Source organism: Acomys russatus, chromosome 6, assembly GCF_903995435.1.
Source record: "Acomys russatus chromosome 6, mAcoRus1.1, whole genome shotgun sequence".
Classification (NCBI taxonomy): Eukaryota; Metazoa; Chordata; class Mammalia; order Rodentia; family Muridae; genus Acomys; species Acomys russatus.
In genome coordinates, this window is record NC_067142.1 from 23,643,953 (window position 1) to 23,660,904 (window position 16,952).

The following is a 16,952-nucleotide window of genomic DNA, read 5'->3' on the forward strand; positions in this document are numbered from 1 at the left end:
AATTCTAAATGTGTTCTAAAATCGAAGGCAAAACAAAACCTCTTATTAAATGCATGTGCAAGTATTTCTACAGCAATGCAAATCAGCCTTAATTTTATTTTCCAAATGATACACTTTAACCAATATAATGCACAATCAATTTTAAGTACCAGCCAGGATACTTTATAATGCTGCTCCTGGGAAGATACACATTCCTCCTTTTATCTCAGCATCATTAAGTTGTATCACCGAATAATCTATGAACCCCTGATTAACCAGATGCCGTTTTCCACCCTCTGTCCCAGATTAAAATGCAGTGATGCATTCAACACAGTACTTTAAAAATATCATGGACAACTTTTTCACTTTCCATCTCCAGATAGCCACTGTGGCCCCTCATTTTGGGTAATATGAGGTAGTGAGAGAATCGATGCATAAATGTTTAGAAAACAAATTAGAATGAAAACATGCTAGGCCCAGCTCTCTCAGATGCATCAATTTCTGAATGATGAATACCAGCATCTCTCTGCTCCTTATTTCACATCTTTCATTTTTCCTTATTAATTTTGGCCTTTTTATACGTTATTATGGTGACCCTGGGCTTTTTGTATACATCTGCCTACCCCAGCCTAAATGTCAGAGGTTAACAGGACGTTGAACTGGTCTTGCTATCATGGTTTATTAACACAGGTCTTTCTGAAGGATTCTCTCTCTCTCTCTCTCTCTCTCTCTCTCTCTCTCTCTCTCTCTCTCTCTCTCTCCTCTCTCTCTCTCTCTCTCTCTCTCTGTGTGTGTGTGCGTGTGTGTTTGTTCAAGCACCTACACATCTTCATGTGTGTGAGCACGGGTAAACATGACAATATATGATAGAGCACATGCATGGAGATCATCCCTGAAAGTTTATGCTTTCTTCCCATTGAGAAATCATGTCTTTCTTTTGAAAGCCTCCAAATATGAATGCATCTCTTCCTTCCAAATAATCAGCATCCTCTCAATTGTAGGCCGATCTCCTCCCCACCTCCAGTCTTAGCTCCTACATACTTTTCTTGGTAGTATCCCTGAGCAATCTCCATAGCTAGCTTGGCTAAGCACTTTAGACAAAGAGATGGGGCCTGACCAATCCCATCTCTATATTGATCAACTCTGAATCATAGGCAGCCAACCCGAACCACACCCTCCACTTCCCATGCTGACCTCTTCTAATCTCACTCAAGGCTGCATGCTTGGCTGTTCTGACACACAGGTTCCCTGCCAAACGTCTTCATTAAGGGGATACACTAGGGAATGTCTGATCCCTGCCACAGATAAAAGTATAGGTGGCACCCCCTAAAGCTGTCCCTTTCTTCTATTAGTTGTATACCTACTACCAGAACACTCAAGTCCTGAAGAAATGCCTCCATCTTACATAGATGACGGAATGGTTGCACTTTGACTTTCCTCCATTAGCATATGTGAACTTCTGTACCCACAACTTTCTCCTCCCCTCAACAAAGAGGCATGGTTTCCATGACAACTGTTCAGAGACCCTTGTGGCAACAAGATGAAATCACCTGGACTGCAAAAGAGAGTGACTTTCATCTCCAGATACTACTAAGTGAAACTGAGTTATTGAACCTCAGACATAAACAGAGTAAGAATTTATCTCATATCACTGGTAAAGGAAATACCTTGATTAAAGTATATTTGCTTTAAAATAGGAGAGAGTAAAAGAACTTTTTAGGTGTTTTTAATTATCTAATTTGTGTGTGTTCCTGAGTATATGCATATTTGAATGTGTATGTGGACACATGTTCAGGCTAGAGGACGACCTCTGATACCATTAACCAAACTTTCCTGGGATATTTTCAGTCCCTGGTCTTGAACTCACCAACTACGGTAGGCTGATTGAGGGAAGAATCCCAGGGATCTACCCATTTCAATGTCCCCAGTGCTGAAATTGTTAAGTGCATGCCACCAAGCCTGCTATTTGTATGTGGGTTCTTGGGTTCAAACTCAGGTTGTCTTGTGTGCCAGGCAACTACTCTTGCACTTAGCTATATCCTCAATCCTAAAAAAAAATCTATATTTTCTACACCACTCCTTTCTTTCTCTCATTTTTAGAGGTCCTTTATTTATCTTCCTCCTCCCCCTCCTCTTCTTGCTCCTTTTTCTTCAGTCAAGGTCTTGTTATACAGCCCATGATGGTCTCAAACGCATCATCTTCCTACTTGACTTTCTGAGATCTTGGATTCTAGGCGTACATCACAATGTACAATCCACTGGAGGCTTTAAATATGATAATGAGTCTACATTTAGAACATCGTTTTTTTCTGCTATGCCTCCAGAGACAATTAAGTTTGGTGTAATTTTTGGCTTCTGAAATATGCATTCTTATACTGCCTCTTGCTGCAAATCACAGCATCTGCTTTGTGGTTTTCCTGTTTGCCTCAGTCTCTGTCCACTACTTCATACCTTTTCCCCTGATTCTGCTTTGACTTAACAGACAAGATAACCTTGTGTGGCAGAATGCGTCACGACAGAAACCAGAAACAAACCACTGGGAATGATCTCCTGCCTAAGGGACACCTTCTGAGAGTATTTCCATAAACTTTTAAGAATAATTGATTTTAAATACAACAGCTCCTAGCCACTTCTGTGCCCAGTTGCTGTGTATCCCACAGAGACTGTAAGAATAGCATCAGGGCTAAAAAAAAGAAAAAAACATTGCATTTGCTTCTAATATCTTAATAGCACACCCGCATCACCACAGAAACAGACAGAGCTCACACAGGTGAACTCTTCTCTCACAGACCAAAACACATTTTCTCTAATGGAACATCTAAGACTCTTAGGCGTGCTTAGAGGGAGACAGGGACATACTGTTGTTGTGACATTGTGATTCATATCCATGCAGTTCTTTCCAGGAAGAAAACAGGAAGCTGCTGTTTTGCTGTTTTGTGTCCTAAAGTTCCCTCCATGACATACTCAGCAAAGACACAAGGCATGCCTTTTCCCCTCCTAGTTGTTCCTGCCTCTTAAAAACAGAGTTCAGTGGCTGGAGAAATGCCTCAATGGTTAACAGATCTTACTGCTCTTCAGAAGACCAGGGTTCAAGTCTTAGGATCCAGCTGGACTTGCTTACAACTGTCTGCAACTCCTGCTCCATGGAATCTGATAGCCTCTTCTGGCTTCTGTGAGGACTTCCACACACATGTGGCAGACACATGATTTTAAAAATTAAAAAAAATATATATGAATTTAACTGGGTCTGGTGGCATACACTTTTAATTACAGCACTGTAGGTGCATCTCTGTGATATTGAGGCCAGCCGGGTCTACATAGTGAGATCCAAACCAGCCAGGATTACACACACAGAGACTATGTCTCAAAAGCAGAAGCAAAACCAAGAACAAACATAAAAACAAACAACAAAACAAACACAAAAACAAAAGACAATCTCTCTGTAAAAGAGTTTTCTCCATTGTTTCTGAAAAAAATAATCCTTTCTGGAGCAATATTCAGAATGACAATACAAGGTAAGGCTAGCAGGCTTGAATGTTCAAACCAGATGCTTAGGTTCATGACTTTATAGGCCACCTTCACGCATAGATCCTCAGCATAAAAGCCATGCTGAGAAAACATGCCTGTCTTTGCCATGGCCCCTTGTATAATGGTAATGACATACTTGTGTCAAGTCCCTGAAAATGAGTGTCCAATCTCAAGGACACACATGGACTTCCCTGGAGGAGGCTGCAAGTTTGACATCAGCACTCACACTCACCATAGGCCCTCATGCATACGTCATGACATGAGAGGCAACACACCCACTGCACTGATGATAGGAGCTGCAAAATGTTCCACATTAAATCAGGAAGGGTGTTTTCAATGTGAGCTCTTGTTGTCTACCATCTTAAGAAGCAGTGCTCTCCCAATCCTGATGCCTTCTTCTAGTGTTAGCCTGAAAAAAGTCCCAGCTATAAAACTCCTGGGCATATACCCAAATGATGCTCGGCCATACAACAAGGACATTTGCTCACCTTTGTTCATAACAGCTTTATTCGTAATAGCCAGAATCTGGAAACAACCTAGATGTCCTTCAACTGGTTCATTTACACAATGGAACATACTACTCAACTATTAAAAACAGGGAAATCTTGATATTTGCAGGAAAGTGGAACAAGAAATGATTATCCTGATACACAGACTTAAAGAGGCCAAATAACAGGAAGGACCCTAGGTAGCATGTTTAATTCTCATTCAGAAAGGCAAATAGAACAGACACCAGAAGCAGCTGAAGAGAAGGAACAGGATGGAGCCTGCCATGGATGTCCTCTGAAAGACTCCACCCAGCGGGAGACCCAAGCAGATGCTGAGACTCACCACCAAACTTCAGGATTGAGCACATGAAGTCCCATGGAAGAGTTGGGGGATAGAAGGATCTGGAGGGCTCAGGAGCTCTACAAGGAGACCAATGTAACCAACAAATCTGGCTGGAGAAGGAGGGGTGCTGCAAAGACTGATGCACCAAGAACCGTGCATGGTGAGGATGTAGACCCTCTGTTCAGACATAGTAGATAGGCAGCACAGTCTCCTTGTAAGTCCCTAATATGGGGAACAGGGACTTCTTCTGACATGGCCTCTTGTGCCCATACACTCATCACTTCCCCTTGGTGAGGCAGCATGGTTAGGCCACAGAGGAAGAGGATGTAGGCAGCCCAGGTGTTAGGGGAGGAGGGCTTCCCCTTTCTGAGGATTAGGGGAGGGGCAATGGGGCATGAGGGAGGGAGGGTGGGACATAGAGCTAATGAAGGAGGGACTACAATTGGGATGTAAACTGAACAAAATTTTTAAAAAAAGAACAAATGGATGGATAAGGGAATTTATAATCATCAGATTTGATAAACCTGATAAGTCAGGAAGCAGGTAATTTATGAAGAATGCGCATGTTTGAAGAAACAATGAAAAAGAACAAAGGAGAAAGGAAGGAACGAAGGAAGAAATGAGAGAAACAAGAGAGGGAAAGAAGACAGCCAACTGGGAGATGACATGGAAGGAGAAGTGCTTTAAGGAAAGGGGGATGGTTTACGAGAGTAAGTATAGAAGTTACTAGATTCTTATCACAATCATCTACTCTCTGTTTTTACAAGCCCTGCATTATATTACACTGAATCAACCACACCATAAGGAGAAAGAATCCAAGTAAGTAGCCCAAGTGCTTCTCTGTAGAAGATTCCCACAAGGTCAGCATCCTGCAAGTACTGGGGCATTTTCTGCTGCAGTTCACTAGATTTGCCTACATGTCAGCTCTCCACTTCCAAGGTCAGGTCGAGTCCACTGTCCGTCTGCTCAGTTTAGCCCTTGTCAATCTCTCAAGATTATTTGAGGTTTTATATAAACATCTCTCTCCCGTATTCTATCCCAGTAGCTTACTCCTAACCTGGGTACAAAGTAAAGATTGTCATCTTTCAGATTGCTGCTGTGTGCAAAGCCACCATCCAGACTCAGCAGCACAAGAAGATAGCTTCCTGCTGCTCTTCCTCCAGCATTTCTCTGCAATCTAATGTATAGCCTTGTCCTAAAATGTACTTTTCCTCCTCGGTGTTAAAAATTTTCCATTACGAAAATAGCAAAACAAAATGTAAAGTAACCACTGTTACCATTGCGTTGCTTCCTTCCAGTTCTTTTTTTTTTTTCCGTTCAAAAGTGCACTTACCATTGACCCTGTTGATATTGTAAATATTTTATTATCCATTATGTTATGACTCTGATGCTTTTGGGCAGAGGCTTAATTTGCATCACTTGCTTTTCCTTATACTTTGAGCTATTGGAAGTGGCATGGTTGAAGGAGATGGGGCAGGGATGTTGGGATCAGATGGGCAGGTTTCAGTTCAGGTCTTAGCACATTCATGGTGAGATGGGCAATTTTTGTTACTCAGACATCTACGTGATTATGTTTATTCATTGTTAATGTACTGGCTTTGAAGCAGGTCTGGAAGAAATAAAGATTTCTCAACCTGACCTTCAGACTATTGAAGCAGTGGACCCAAAAGAAATGGGACTTTCCTCAGGAATCTCATACTGGAAGGAAGGAGGAAAAGAAAGGGAAAATTGTCTCTCAGAAATCGATTTCACACAGTTCTAACAATGTATCAGACTACTATAGAGGATGAGGTTGAAGCTGAGAGAAGGATGATTCCATTCTAGGTAGGTCCATGCCTTGACTGAGATGGCTCACACGTACACATCCTCAGCTCTCCATTTAGCCTTTGGTCTCACTTTAGGATTCCATAGATAGACTTGGTAAGGGTTGGGGAGTTCACCAGATATCTTTGTACCCTCATCCCATGTGGCTGCATTGAATACATCTCCTTTTTCTTCTTCTCATTTTTATTATGGCTTGTTTTATTGACTTATTGAGGCTGGGTGGCTGGACTTGACTTTTGACACAGATTATAACCTCCAAGTTTAATAGCTACTGGAGCATGAAGGAATAGCCCTGTGTATCAGTCAGGACCACTCCCATAGAGCAGCCATCTAAGCACACATGTGTAAGCTCTCACTGCCTTTTGTTCACTCTTCACAGCACAGGCTAAGTGTTACACTTATTTGGAGTATGTTAATAAGTTGCATATATATGAAATTACCTGAAGAAAAATTTTTGGTGGACCAGAAAGATGGCTCTGTAGGTAAGGCACTTGTTTTGCAACTCTGAAGAACTAAGTTCAGATCCCTGGTACACACATAAACACCTGGAGGGCATTGAGGTCTTCCTGTAATCCCAGTATACAGGAGGCAGGGACGGGGAATTTCAGAGTGAGCTGGCTAATGAGACTAGCTGAATTGAAATGTCCTAATTTCAGCTGAAAGATGTGACTTCAATATATAAGCTGGAAGAAAATTAAAGGAGAGATGGCAGAAACTTCCCACTTCCATATGCATGTACAGCTCTGTGCACACCCTTGCACCTCCACACATGTGAACATGCATACACTTATGTAAAAAAATTACATGATCCTCAAACACAAACAGAAAATAAATTTCTTCTTCAGAAAATTCTCTGTGTATTTAATCTGTGTATCAGGTGACTATTTTTATGTTCTTATTTTGAATTTATTATAATTTATTCAGATTGCATTCCTAATGTTATCCCCTTGCTGTGTCTTCCCGTTCCTATCCTCCCTCCCTCTTCTGCCCTATTCCCCTCCTCTAGACCTGTGACAGAAGGGGACTTTCTCCCCCACCATATGACCACATCCTATCAGGTCTTTTCTGGATAGCCTGCTTCCCCTTCCTCTGTGTGCCCACCAGGCCTCCTCACCTAGGGGATGTGATCAAATTAGGGGTAACAGAAGAACAACTGTTTTTTAAAATGAGATTCTATAAGGGATATATTTTCTTCTTTTTTTTTAATTTTTAAAATTTTTTTTATTAATTTATTCTTGTTACATCTCAATGGTTATCCCATCCCTTGTATCCTCCCATTCTTCCCTCCCTCCCATTTTCCCATTACTCCCCTCCCCTATGACTGTTCCTGAGGAGGATTACCTCCCCCTGTATATGCTCATAGGGTATCAAGTCTCTTCTTAGTAACCTGCTGTCCTTCCTCTGAGTGCCACCGGATATATTTTCTACTGTAATTCCTAATTTTCTGGCTATTTAACTCTGTGCAAGAGCAGTAACTTCAAACTCAAACAAAATGACAAAAATATTCTTATTTTAACAAGTGCATTTTCAGAGAAGAATAAGGTTATTTTCTTTAAAACTGCATAATAGCCAGTTTTCTCTGATAGAAACTAACATCTAAATCAGCTGTTGACTGGTCCTCAGTTTACCTTCACCTATTAATTGTGTGTACAACACTGAGTTAGGTGTTGTTACGGTGAATAGAAAGAGTTGGAAAATACACTTTCTTATTGAAATACACACTGAGAACTAGTTCACCTGTGCCTCCAAAGGTCCTCACTTACCTTAAAGTTATAAATAGGAGTCTGGGAAAATGGTGCAGTCAAAATGTCTATTTAGCAAGCACAAGGACCCAAGTTTGAATCCCCAGAACCTACATAAAATCAAGGCATGGTGGGATACCGTTGCTGAAATGAGATACAGTAACAGACAGAGTTTTGAAGCTCACTTTCCAGCCAGTCTAATCAATAGGTAAGCTCCAGGTTCAGTGAAAGACCTTAACAAACAAATAATTGCAGGTAATGGATAAAGACACTTAGTGCTGACCTTCAATCAACATGTGAAAATGCACTCACATACATATGTGCACATGACCACAAAAACAAATATATACAGCACATGCATGCATGCGCGCGCGCGCGCGCACACACACACACACACACACACACACACACACACACACACACACACACACATACACACACAATTTATTGCAAATGGTTGTAGTAAAATGAGTTTCGACCCTGAAGTCAAGTAAGCAAAGTGCAGTGTTGGCAACCTTGAGCTGAGTCTTCAAGAGTGACTCACTGGGCTTCTCAGAGCACCAGCCCCACTTCCGTGCCCCAGCTACAAGCTAAGCGTCACATAGAAGAAGAAAGCTTCTGATGTCCATTAGCATTCTTGACAGGATAAAGGTACCGTGTTGCGATTTTTTTCCATTAATTTCCCCCCAACACCTCCTTGTAGGATTTTATGAAGAGTCTATGAGAAGGCACTCTCCACTCTCAGGCAGAGAACAGGCAGTTCCTACCCCCTTCCTAAGTGCTGGGTGTCAGTTCATCTCTTTGACCTTTAGGCTCATGAAGAGAAATGTCCTTGGCCAAGTTTCCCTTTATGTGTTATCCATTAACACCATGTATAATGGATGAGCTAATAATTATGTATTTGTTCTGGGGAAGCAGAGAGTACTAATGGATGGTTTGGTTCTCTTTGTATTTAAGTATAGAAGAAATGGCCCACAGGACATTTGCATCTGTGGAAGTGGAATTGGGATATGTCCTGACTCTGACTCCTAGTTTAAACTGGCTCCCAAACCTGCCCCAATGGAAAGTCCTGAGGAGACATACTAAGGACACTTAATAATCTGTGGCCTGCTTACATCAAGAGACCCCAGAATGAAATTTCAAGTTTACATGCAAACTCTTCCACTGTGTAGAGAGTACTTAGCAATATGTAGTTAAACTACCAAATGCCATCTGAACAAACATCATTTTGGTGACTGGTGGCATGACTCAGTTGGTAGGCAGCTTGGGGGTACATAGAAGGGCCTGGGTTCACTCTTCACCACCAGATAAACTGAACAAGGTGGCAGATGCCTCCATTCTCAGTGCTGGAGAGGAGGAATGAAGAGGACCAGAAATTCAACACCATCCTTAGCTCTGTGGGGAGCTAAAGCCTGGGAGACATGAGACCTGTCTTAACAACAACAACAACAACAACAACAAAAAAAAAAAAGTGAGAAAGGCTGGGAAGATGTGTTTCTTGGTCAAGGAGGTCCTGAATTCAGATACCCAGGACCAATGTAAAAAACTAGGAGAGCATATATAATCCTGGCACTGAGAGGAGAGACAAACTCTTCCTCTAATTGGAGTTGATTGACAAGCTAGTCCTACCAAAACAGTAAGTTCCAGGTTCAAGGAAAGACACATCTCAAAAAATAAATTAGAGAGTGATAGAGGCAGACGTGTTACCTCATTGATCTCCGTCCTTTAACTGCCTGTGCACACTAGGGCATGGTCACCCACAAAAATGCATACACACACTCATGGGAATGAATAAACACACACTGAACAAACAAATTAACAAGCAAAGCAAAACAAAGCAAACAGCCTGTGGTCCCTCTTGACAACCCTTCAGTATCTGCCTATTAGCATATCCATATGATTCATCAGTGTTCTCTTTGTCTGCATTACGCTCACACTGGTCTCATCGTCTATTCCAAGCTTGTGATTCGCTAGTTCTAGAAGCAGAGAACGACAATACTGCAGTCACCTTACAACCATCAGCTTGGACAGTGTGCACTGTGGTGGCTCTCGGAGCGCAGATTCAAGATAGCTCTTCATGTTGAGGGTCTGACAGGCTGGCAGAAGATTGAGCTTTGCGTATTCACCAAGAGAACTGCTGCTGTGCCTCCTTTGGAACCATTCTCATGATGTCCCATAATAGGTGCTAGGAAACCTCACATTTTGACTCAGAATCCCAGCCATTGTGATGCTACCTGTTCTTAGGTTTTCCTTTCAGCCCAGCTTCCTATAGGCAGGCACCACATGTAGAGAGGAGAAGCTGAAACTGGGGCCAGAGACATAGACCTGGTCTGGGAGGATCTCACAAAATGAAAATGGAAAAGGAACTCTCTTGGCTGGACTTGAGCCCGCAGCTTGGCTAAATCTATCTATCATATCTCATCATCGTCATCCTCTCTCTCTCTTTCTCTTCAATCACCATTTACTGAGTTTGCATTTATCTATATTCTATCATCTATTTACCTATTATCTTCTAGCATCTGTTTATAATTTGTCTACCTTGAATCTATTAATGGTTTATCTATCTCTTTATCATATACCTATCCATTTATTTGTCTATCTACCTATCATCTATCATGTGCCTATCATGTATTTTTCTATTTATCATGTTAGTCATCTATCTATCTATTATCTGTCATCTATCTATCTACCTCATATCTATTTATCTATCACACACACACACACACACACACACACACACACACACAATCTGTCTGTCTCTCTAATATGCTTATCATATATCTAGGACTTGCAAATACTTTTTTTTGTTTTTGCATTCTGTGAATGATCTCACCTGTGAATTGTACCTTTCTGTAGGTTTTGGGAAGACAGGTTATAATTTTTCCCTAATTGGTCAAGTTGTGAACAAACTTAATTTTTCTCTTCAATCTTTTATTTATGACACTACATCTGCATCCAGTCAGAGGGCGAGTTAGATCTAGGCACTGGGGACAGTCACACTCTTCTAATGGAGAATGAAGATTTTTTTTTCACACAGCAAGAGTTCTTGGGATAGCTCATGCTTACTCAATTCAGGTCTCAGAAACAGCAAGCTGATTCCTACTCATCTCAAGTGTTTGACCTTGAACGCAGTCCCTCACTGTAGTCAGTATCACCCAGTAACTTCAAGTGATCATCGCAAACTTGGCTCCTACTACATGCTTCTGTCTGTCCTTATCTTGGATTGCTGATCTTATGGGACTTAGCTTTATGTTTAGTTTTTTTAACACACACACACACACACACACACACACACACACACACACACACACACAGAGAGAGAGAGAGAGAGAGAGAGAGAGAGAGAGAGAGAGAGAGAAACAGACACACAGACAAAGTGTATCTAGAATATGTGTGTCTGTCTATATTTCAATGTGAGGATATGTGCAATTGTATGTTGGTACTTGTGGAGACAAGCTATGGACTATGGACACTGTATACTGTGGATGCTGGGAACCAAACTAAGGCTCTTAACCACTGAGACATCTCTACATCCCCTATCAGTTTTTACTTGGAGGATTCTGTTTAGTAATTCTATTTTCTACGTTTTACTCAGACAATGTTAATTCTCTTTAGGTTCTTGAATCTGATTCCTAAAGATTCATCTTCTCTGACTCTAGCCTGTGCATCAATCTAGATCAAAGTTCTCAGCATTCCCTTCTGAAGATGTTCATTTGGGAAGAGGACATTCCTAGCTCTACTGGCAGGATAAAGAATTCAAATACAAGAGAAGATGAGTCCTTCAGAGTTTCCAGATACAAGAAGGGACGTTGAAGGGGAAGGATTAAACATACATCAATGAACCAGAGTTAAACTACATGCACAATGTTTGGGACTTATTTAATACTCACTAGCTAAAGGTTGGGTAGGCAATTTTAGCTACTTTCAGGAATTTTTTTAATACAAAATCTATTGAACTTGTCCTTAATTTTCATTGCTTAATTTTTATTTTGCTATTAATTAAGTTAATGCTGTTTTATAATTATATTGTGCATGTGCACGTATGTGCTTGTGTGCGCATGCACACTGTGAAGGTGTATGTGTGTTGCTGTGTGTGTTTTGTAAGAGTCAGAGGAAAATTTTAGGAGTCTGTTCTCTACACCTTGATTCTGCCATGTCACTCTGTATTCCAGGCTAGCTGACTCACTCTCCTGTCTCAGTTTCCCCTCTGGGATTACAGGAGCATGTCACCAAATCTGGCATTTTTCATATAAGTTCTGGGGATGGAGCTTAAGTCCTTAGACTTGCATGACAAGGGAAGAACATAGATAGAAAGACAAGTTACCAAAAATCACTTTGTGAGTGTCACAAAAGCCTGGTAGGTTACAGTAACCACAGGGAAATGAAAAAAGGACAAAGCAATGCTGGAATCAGTGGGTAGCATTTAGCCAGAGGCTGGAAAGAAGAAAGATGTTTATACAGCAGAGCTCACAGAACTATAGGGAACATTGGTGGGGAGGAAAGAGGAGCTACCTCTCCTGCACTGTTGTTTCTTTGTTTGTTTTATCAAGGTCCTTCAGCAGCCAGGAACCCATCAAGTATTTATTTACTTATTTTCTAACATGCATTCTGGGGATTGAACTCAAGCCGTTATGATTTCAAATCAAGCACATTACCCACTATTATGCTAGCCTGGGCTATACCTGAAGTTCTGGCTTACACGCTCTTGAGTGGTGTCTATGTTTGAAGATTCTCTGACAGTATTTCAAGTAATAAGGATATATGAGATTCTGGAATAATTCAGACATAATGACTTATCAGGTGTCATGAACATCAGAGCAAAATAGAAACACAGCTTGACAAAAAAAGAATTATGACAGCTTGATAAAGTGGAATGATCTCTCCTGCCATTTTAGACACAAGCATATTTGTCTCAGGTGTTTTTTGGGGCCCTTTTTCTGGGTATTGGGTTGCTGCTGTCTCTTTGTTTAGAGGGAAGAGCACAACAAAACAGCCTATGCAAATACTGTGCCCTTGAGAACATCCATTTCCAGGCACAGTTACTATTACCTATCCCATGATACAAAAGTGCCTACAATGGGAGAAGAGCTAGATGGTCAGCCACGAGGAGCTCATCTATGTAGAGGCGCTCAATGGGAAATGCTAGATGGTGTCCTCAACTTCCCCACCTGGTTTCTGACGCATGTTGTGAGCACCTGGTTTGATGATGTCATCTCTGTTGATATTTGTCTTTTCACTTGGAAGCCTCCCCTAAGAGGCCATTCTGGTCTGCCCAGGATTCTATTCACTGGAGACTCCTCAGTGGGGTGACTTCACTTCTGTTTTGTTTTCTAGATGTTTTGAGTGCTCATTTTGATGATGTTTTCTCATCTTTCTATCTGTCATCTATCTATCTATCTGTCTGTCTGTCTATCTATCTGTCTATGTATCTATCATCTATCTATTTATCTATCTATCTATCTCACTCTACCTATCATCTATCTGTCTATATATCTTCTACTTACTCTTTTACTTTGGCCTGATATGTAGTTATTGAACACACGCAATGAAAACTGAAGATGTGGTTACCGTAGATCATCTCTTGACAATATTGAACACCTCAAACTTGTGGTTCTTTTGATTAATCCTCAAGTACCAGTGGATTAGAAATGTGTGGTGCTGTACTTGGCTTCAAACATTTGACGTTTTCTTTAAGGATATTCTAAATTCTTATCTAACCTACAAATATTTTCTCACTGTAGATTATAGAAAAAGGGATGTTGAATTAGATCTTGGGAATTTTCATGTATGATACATAGGAGAGAGAATACAGAGGAAATTTGTCTTCATGTCTTCATGAATATACCACAGATGCATAAGTTCTTAAAAAATAAAGACCAACTCCATTAGGCATGGCAGACAGACAACTTCCATATTTCTTTGGATCAAGACTTTAGGAAATATTTTTAACTGGTCATTTAAAATTGGCTAAATTGTGAAGTGTGTTATCTGCCACTCATACATTCATTTTTAAAAAATGGCTGGACATGGCAAATGTAATGTTCCACTCAGTTTGTCAGCCAGAGAGGGAAAAAGAGGCTGTAGTTTAAATGGTGGTCACCCTATCTTTCTGAGTCTCTTGCACAATGGAGAACTGCGGGAGGCATGAGTTAGAACTTATTTTGTTCAGACAGAAAAGAAGCCAAGAGCTTGTGTTACAGAGAGGGAATTGCTAGCTGTTTGGATATGGTTGGTGTCCCTTTGGGTAGTTTTTCACGTTTTTTTTTTTTATTTTCTTCTTCTTCTTTTTCTTTAAAAATCTAAAGCACTCTCTCCTTGCTATTACAACAATGTCTTAACCAAAAGCCAGTGAGCTTCTGATGCCCTTCTTACCTTGCTGTGTTGAATGAGCTCAGAATTATTCAAGAACACTGGAGTGTGAGAGCTCTTCTGGAATATACCTAGTGTTTTTAGACATTCGTTAACTAAACCAACAAAAAAGAAGTAAGCATAAAAGTGTGTTATGAGCTAGCCCCCAAATTGTTCATAAAAACTGTATTCTCAGTTTTCTCCTTAGCACTCTAATAAGAAACCCATGTGAAGAGAAACTTTCTTGAACAGCAATGTTATTAATTTTAATGTCACATCTGGAATAATCTTTGAGTAGTAGAAGTACTTTCTTCATATCTTTTGTCTTTTTAGTTTCTAAGATTTTGTATATATTATTTTCAATAAGAAAATGAAAATTGGTATATAAAAAGTAAAAAAAAAAAAAAAAAAAAAAAAAGAAACCCATGTGATTCCCCATCTTTCTGTGATCCCATCTCCCAAAACACAATTATCTCTTTCCCCAAACATACCTGATTATCTCAGTCCCCAACATCAGCAGCCATTCACTGGGCACTGTCCAGCTAAGCAGATCAGGGAAACAGGTAAGCTAATTGAAGATAGTCACCACACCCTCCTCCCCTCCAAACCCAATCCCCTAGTCTCATTAATTCCAACCTCTACAGCAGAACACCCTTGGCAGCCTTTTCTGCCTTGCTCTTCCCATCTCCTGTGAATTCCACAGACCTTCCCATTCTAACCTCTCTCCCAAGTTGTTGCTTGACCCCAACGTCAGCAGGCAACCCCTGCTACCCAAAGGATGCTTATCTCAGGGCAACAGGGAGACTGAAGGTGGACCCACATTTCTCCCACTGCTCCTGAGATCTATAGGAACTATGTAGTTGACAGGAGCTGAGGAATATAGATCTCAAGAACTAAGAGTTCTGTGAACATGATCCTCAAAAGGAAATGAATAAATCCCTTAACAAAATCCCAGAAACAAACAAACAAACAAACAAACCAAAATAGATGTCAAACTAAAACTAATAAAAAGAGGTAAGGAAGGGCGTTACATTACATACTCATCAAAGGAAAAATCCACTAAGATGACATTTTAATTCTTACCATCGATGCCCAAAGCAAAAGGACACCCAAGTTTGTAAAAGAAACATTACTACAGACGAAGTCACATATTGACACTCACAGATGGATAGAAGGAGACTTCAATACTCTACTCTCACCCACACAGAGGTCATCCAGAAAAAACGTGAGAAATACTAAAATTAACAGACCTTATAAACAAAATGGTCCTATCAGATATTTACAGAGCATTTCACCAAAACACAAAAGAATGTACCTTCTCCTCTGCATCTTATGGAACTTTCTTTAAAATTGAGCACATGCTCAGTCACAAAGCAAAGACTTGATACCCTATGAGCATATACAGGGGGAGGAGGTCCCCCTCAGGAACAGTCATAGGGGAGGGGAATAAGGGGAAAAGGGGAGGGAGGGAAGAATGGGAGGACACAAGGGATGGGATAACCATTGAGCTGTAACAAGAATAAATTAATAATAAAAAATTTAAAATATATATATAAGGAGATGGAAATAGGCCCCTACATCCTATCAGACCACCACTAAAAAGCCTACAAACTCATGGAAATTGAACAGTTTTCTACTGAGTAAAAAATGGGTCATGACAGAAATGAAGAAAGAGAATAAGGACATTCACTGAAAACAAATACACAGAATACCCAAACTTAAGGGACACAGTGAAAGTGGTGCTAAGGGAAAAATTTATAGCACTAAGGACCTATGTTAAAAAATTGGAGCAATACTATACTAGCAGTTTTACAGCACAATTGAAAGCTCTAGAACAATAAAAAATAAGCACATCCAAACACAGTAGATGGCAAGAAATAATCAAACCCCAGGCTAAATCCATATATTAGAAACAAAAAGAACAATTAAAAAAGAATCAAGGGAACAAATAATTGGTTATTTGAGAAAATTAACAAGGCAAATAAACCCTTATCCAAACTAAATAAAGGACACAGAGAAAATATAAAAAATAACATAATCAAAAGCAAAAAGGGGGACATAACAACAGAAACTCATGAAATCCAAAGAATCATTAGGCTCTAATTTTAAAACCTTAAAAGTACTATAAATTGGAAAATCTAATTGAAGAAGAAGAAGAAGAAGAAGAAGAAGAAGAAGAAGAAGAAGAAGAAGAAAAGAAAAAGAACAAAGAACACAGTTTTTGATACATATCACTTACCAAGGTTAAATTAAGATTGCATAAACAATTTTAAGTAGACATATAGCCCCTAAGGAAATAGAAACAGGCATTAAAAGTCTCCCTATTGAAACATCCACCAGTATCTGTTTCCAGTTTTAGCACAAATTTTTACCAGATTTTCAAAGAAAAGCCAATGCCAACATTCATCAAAGTATTCTGTAAAATAGAAGCAGAGGACCAATGCCAAATTCATTTTATGAGTCCAGTCCCTTACACACATACCACATAAAAACTTAACAAAGGAGGAATTACATACCAATTTCTCCCATTAATATAGATGTAGAAATACTTAATAAAACACACTTGTGAATGGAATCCAAGAACACATCAAAAAGGTCATCCACCATGATCAAGTAGTCTTCCTCCCAGAGACGCAGGGATTATTCAGCATATGAATATCAACAAATATAATCCATCATGTGAACAAACTAACTAAACAC